Below are 6,572 nucleotides of genomic sequence, written 5' to 3' on the forward strand. Positions count from 1 at the left end.
ATAGTTTTTGTTTTGTATATAATCTGGCCACGCCTTTGGGATATATGGGTCTTACAAGACTATGTGAAGTCTGTCTTTGCTGTTCAATGTTGCATTTCAACTCTTCCTCTCCCCACCACACAGGCATCTCCCAGCACATTTTATCTATTCCTCTCCCCACCAACATTCTCATACCATCCTGAGGGCTAATACATGGATTCCCTTTAGATCACACGTTCCCCCTCTTTGCAACCGTCTCTCTCTAGATATACAAACACCTTTTGGTAAATATTCTTACAATGCTCTTCGCCATCCCTTATCATTATAATTTATTCTCACATTTTATTTTCCGTTGTTCCCTCACTCCTCATTCTCCTTGTATATCTGTGCTTACATTTTCTTTATCTTATCTATGAATGAGCATGATATATATTTTACTTCAAGTCCATGACTGACATTATATCCGCTTCCGTAGTTCTATATAAAGTTTAAATGTATTCCTTCTTTAGGTCATCTGCTTGTTGTTATACCCTCAGAGCACTCTTCACCCATCTGAACTCTTCCACTGCAATGGACAACGTTGAAAAAAGAAGAAGAAATGACACATGGCAGTATACCCTCAACATGGTGTTCACTTTCATCTTCATCTCTTCCGCCGTCTGTTGTACCAGAGGGAATGGTGGCTGTGAAGTGCTTGAGTTGTCCTTTCCACGTACCCAGGGGTCGCTCCGTTGTGCCCCGTGGTTCGATATCATCTCCAGTCAGGCGGGGAGGAACCACAGTGTCCTGCTGGTGATCGCATGGAGGCTAATGTCCCTGATGAAGTCATTACGCCACTCCCTCAGCGGTCGATGCTAGGCTGTAACGCAAGCGATGACGCTTACATTTGGCCTTCAGCGTTCAGCGATAGGATATGTCCCTGGCGATATTCTAAGCCAAGTTCCCAGCGTCCTGAGGCATGACGCTTCGCTAGCGATACTCTTATCTCCGTCCTTCAGCGATAGGATACATTCCTGGTGATGTCCTCAGACCAGTTCCCTAGCGTCTAGTGACACGGCCAAGGCTCCTGCCTGATGAGCAAGTAACGGTCGGTAATAAAGCAGCAGTAACCCGTTACCTTCCTTGAACAGGTAATAGCTACAATTACTCTTACCAAGTCACTTCAGATCTTGACATCATTTGCTCTTCTGTGATATATATATATATATATATATATATATATATATATATATATATATATATATTCCCGAGGCAATGTTTGTTTACTTCATGACTCTTCCAGACGTCTCGTTACCTACAGAAAATAACGAAACATTTCGGAAATTTTATTAACGAAGTAAATATATTTTCTCCAAAAAAATAAAATACATACTCGAGAAAAAGTACCTAAATCTAAAGTATCTGAGTGAAAGTCTCTCCAGAAGTAATCTACCTAAGGATAGTAACAAAGTATTGATACCTTATTACTTTCTTTACTATCCACTACCGCTGCTGATGTGTGTGATGCATACTTTAATTATGGCCTTTATAAAAATTCAGCGAGTTGATTTTTTTTCAACTATTTTATATCAGGTTCAAATTTAGAATAAAAAAAAGTCATGTTTCATATCTCTCTTCATCTTAATTAGTTGCTTTTCTGGTTTCCCGTTTTTTGTAAGTACATTTTTTTTTTTTCAATTTTCATCTATCTTTTTATTTGTCTCTATCGCAACCCTTCTCCCTTCAGCTCCATTTCCTTCTAGACTTCAATTTCCTCTTTATCATCTTCTCTCATTCCACATGGTTTACATTATATGTTTAATTACTTGCCCATAAGATCACTATCCTTGCCGTTTTCTGTTTCTCTTTCCCGTCTGACTGTTTTCTTTAAAACTATTTTCAGGTTTCGGTGTTTCGTGGTCGTCCTTCTTCAATAAATCTATTCATCTTTTCATTCCTGTTACACTTCATTTTCCATTTGTTCCTCACTCCGTCTCTCCCAGCGTTCCTAGGTGTATTCCTGTTCTAATCATTTCCTTAATAGTCTCCTCCTTCATTCCTTTTTCTTATAGTCCTCTACTTTCTTATGGTAACCCTCCAACCCAAACGCTCTCCAACCCTTTCACATAGTTACCCCTCGATTCCCTTTTCTACTTTTCGTTTTCTCTGTTATTCTCTCTTTCACTCTCTCTCCCTCCCCCCTCCTGTCGGTTGGGTGGGTGCAAGGCGTCGTCACTCAGGCCGGGAGCAAGCACACACACACACACACACACACACACACACAGTCTGCCAACCAACAATATGAAATCAATGCCCTGGTCCCTACCGGCGCCCCCCCTCCCCCCAAACCTGGTGGGAGGGGCTTCCACGGTCAATTTACATAAATATCCAATATCGGGCCGCCTCGATTGAGATTCTATACTCTAAATTAAATTGGGAATGTAAAATTGAAATGGGTTTATGCAAGGGAGAGGAAGGCCCGGCGCCACACAGGTTAAATGACCAGGTGGATAAATGTTTGTGCACGGCATAAAATTGGTTCCGGATTTATGACCGCGTGGGTATGATGGAAATATTACCCTCCCCATCACCCCCGCACCCCTGCCTAGCCTCCCCCAGAACGCGGGTCTTGGGGGGGAGGGGAGGGATTTAAACCGCTCTGCATCACCCGTTGCGAGTGGTTAAGTCTACGTGTAAATTAGGATGGAGTTTGTGTGGTGGGGGGGAACGAGCGTAGATGTATATAAGTAAACATATTCGTTTCTCTTTTTGTTCCGGGCTTCCTTCCCTGCCGCTTTTAATTGTCCACACCTCAAAACAGAAAGAAATGATAATAATAATTAGCCAATGTACTTCACAAGGCAAGTATGAAGTCTGTTGGGGATGAGAGAGCTTGGGAAGTGAGTCAGTTGTTGTTCGCTGATGATACAGCGCTGGTGGCTGATTCATGTGAGAAACTGCAGAAGCTGGTGACGGAGTTTGATAAAGTGTGTGGAAGAAGAAAGTTAAGAGTAAATGTGAATAAGAGCAAGGTTATTAGGTACAGTAGGGTTGAGGGTCAAGTAAATTGGGAGGTGAGTTTGAATGGAGAAAAACTGGAGGAAGTGAAGTGTTTTAGATATCTGGGAGTGGATCTGGCAGCAGATGGAACCATGGAAGCAGAAGTGGACCATAGGGTGGGGGAGGGGGCGAAAATTCTAGGAGCCTTGAAGAATGTGTGGAAGTCGAGAACATTATCTCGGAAAGCAAAAATGGGTATGTTTGAAGGAATAGTGGTTCCAACAATGTTGTATGGTTGCGAGGCGTGGGCTATGGATAGAGTTGTGCGCAGGAGGATGGATGTGCTGGAAATGAGATGTATGAGGACAATGTGTGGTGTGAGGTGGTTTGATCGAGTAAGTAACGTAAGGGTGAGAGAGATGTGTGGAAATAAAAAGAGCGTGGTTGAGAGAGCAGAAGAGGGTGTTTTGAAATGGTTTGGGCACATGGAGAGAATGAGTGAGGAAAGGTTGACCAAGAGGATATATGTGTCGGAGGTGGAGGGAACGAGGAGAAGAGGGAGACCAAATTGGAGGTGGAAAGATGGAGTGAAAAAGATTTTGTGTGATCGGGGCCTGAACTTGCAGGAGGGTGAAAGGAGGGCAAGGAATAGAGTGAATTGGAGCAATGTGGTATACCTGGGTTGACGTGCTGTCAGTGGATTGAATCAAGACATGTGAAGCGTCTGGGGTAAACCATGGAAAGCTGTGTAGGTATGTATATTTGCGTGTGTGGACGTATGTATATACATGTGTATGGGGGGGGGGTTGGGCCATTTCTTTCGTCTGTTTCCTTGCGCTACCTCGCAAACGCGGGAGACAGCGACAAAGTATAAAAAAAAAAAAAAAAAACTTCACAAGGGTGGGGGGAGAGGAAGAGGAGGAGGAGGAGGAGGAGGAGCGAAGTCTGGTCGGGTATTTGGTCAAAGACAGTGATGGCGACGTAGGGTCGTCTGTCCTGGCTGTGGTCGTGGCGGTATAGGCCTGTGTTCCCGCCAGCTCTTTAGCCATGACGTCAAAGAAGCCAGAAGGGACTGTTAGTGGAGCGGGAATCACGAATTACACGAAGGTGTAAATAAGCTTAACAACATCATACCTAGAGTTAAGAATATGTCCAGGAACGCGCGCGAGCGCGTTTGTGTGTGTGTGTGTGTGTGTGTGTGTGTGTGTGTGTGTGTGTGTGTGTGTGTGTGTGTGTGTGCGTGTGTGTGTGTGTGTGTCTGTGTGTGTGTGTGTGTGTGTGTGTGTTTGTAGAGCATCAGTCCTTAGGGGAATAAAATCGTGCACGATCGCGATAGCATTATCAAAACCGGGCCGATAGTAAAGATAGGCAAGAACTTCGAGAGAGAGAGAGAGAGAGAGAGAGAGAGAGAGAGAGAGAGAGAGAGAGAGAGAGAGAGAGAGAGAGAGAGAGAGATGGTGGTGGTGGTGGTGGTGGCCTGTGAGCGGTGGGCAACATTTTAGAGCAGTCTCCCCTGCTCTTGTGTTATTTCCACGGCAATTTTCTTCAGCGGAAGAAACAACGAAATATATGATTCATTTAAATTTCTTCCTCCCGCGCGATCTCTATAATTCTCTCTCCCCCTCCTCACCTCACAGCTGAGCTTAATTCTCCCCTCCTCCAGCAGCCTGGTATAATTATCTTCTTGCTCGTTGCTATAATTATTATCATCAACATCTCATGTTAGTACAATTCTCTCTTCTGCAGCCCCTATATAAAAATCTCGACCCGTGTGGGCGGGCAGTAAGAGTGCCTATTGTCTAACGATTACCTTAAGGTCGTTATAACATTGGGCTGACTGCCTTAACGACCCTGGTAGTTGACATCCCTAAAGCCCAAATAGCCAGCTAAGTAACTATAAAAAAAAAGATACGTTAAAGATTAGTACTATTCTAATCTCCTCAACTTTCCATGATGCGATCCAAACTTGCTATATACTCGTCACCTGTTATTTTCTTTCTCTCTCTCACAACCTATTGTAACTTTCCCACCTACAACCTGGTAACATTTTCCGGGGTAACTTGTTGTAATTTCCCCGGCAGTACAGTACAATTTCACCCGTAACTTGGCATAATTTCCCCAGGAGCTTGGTATAATCCCCCTCCCATCACTGGCATACCTTCCTCCGCAACCTGGTATAATTCCTCCCCTCCTCCCATCACTGGTATACCTTCCTCCGCAACCTGGTATAATTCCTCCCCTCCTCCCATCACTGGCATACTTTCCTCCGCAACCTGGTATAATTCCTCCCCTCCTCCCATCACTGGTATACCTTCCTCCGCAACCTGGTATAATTCCTCCCCTCCTCCCATCACTGGCATACTTTCCTCCGCAACCTGGTATAATTCCTCCCCTCCTCCCATCACTGGTATACCTTCCTCCGCAACCTGGTATAATTCCTCCCCTCCTCCCATCACTGGCATACTTTCCTCCGCAACCTGGTATAATTCCTCCCCTCCTCCCATCACTGGTATACCTTCCTCCGCAGCACAGTATAATTTTCCCCTGGGCATACTTCTCCCTTCCTTAGCATGGTACGATTATGCCACAGACAGGTTAATTCCTCACTCCAGCAGTGTGGTGTAGATATTTCTCCCCTGCTGGATACCTCACCGCTTGGACACCGAGTGTTAGAACCCTTCCTCCCTTCCTGCTATGGAGTGAATCACCTTACTTGACCCTGGTCCATTATCCCTCCGATTCGTCTTCTCACCCAGCATCTCTAACGTCGGCAGGCGAACATTCTGAGCGACGAATGGAATTCGTTTCACGAAAGTCAGACTCAATGGTTAATACTTACGAATTCACGCATGCCAATGTTAGTTAACCAGAATACAGTTACCCAGATCACTGGGTTCGGGATGGGTATTGGTCAACCAAGACACTAGTTAACCACAGGATATATAGAGTCAACCAGAATACTGGTTAATCAATAAGCAAAACCCATTTTGGTTAATCCCCAGAACCTCGAAAACCGAAATTCCTTTCAACTATAAGAAAAAAACATAATCAAATACAATACCCATAAAATCTAACTAAATTTCTGATATGAATGACGGCAAATTGAGGTTATAGTGTAAGTGGGAGGTGGTTCATTAGCATAAATAGATTATCTATCCTACCTCATGAGCCGTCCGCAGTCGCTCACTCCAGGCGGACAGGGTAATGGCAGACGGTTCTCGACCCGATATCGTGTTATTAATTCCCTGGCCTATATCATGTCTCGCACGTGTTCCATGACGTCATGCCGGCCAGCCAATCACTTCCCTTGATCCTTAAAGATAAAAAAAAGAAGGAGAAAGAAAGGAAGAAAGAACAAGGATATTGATTTCAATAGCAAAAATAATTATAGATTTAATTTAACTCTGATTACCATGATCTTCGATTTGGTGTAGAACTAACTGACATAGTTTAAGGAGGGAGAAATGTACAGATACAAAGGAAAGTGATATATATATATATATATATATATATATATATATATATATATATATATATATATATATATATATATATATATATATATATACATTCTCCTTGGGAACGAATAGGGGAATAGTCAGGTTAGGAGGGTG

The sequence above is a fragment of the Panulirus ornatus genome, chromosome 13 (assembly GCF_036320965.1).
Source record: "Panulirus ornatus isolate Po-2019 chromosome 13, ASM3632096v1, whole genome shotgun sequence".
Taxonomy (NCBI): domain Eukaryota; kingdom Metazoa; phylum Arthropoda; class Malacostraca; order Decapoda; family Palinuridae; genus Panulirus; species Panulirus ornatus.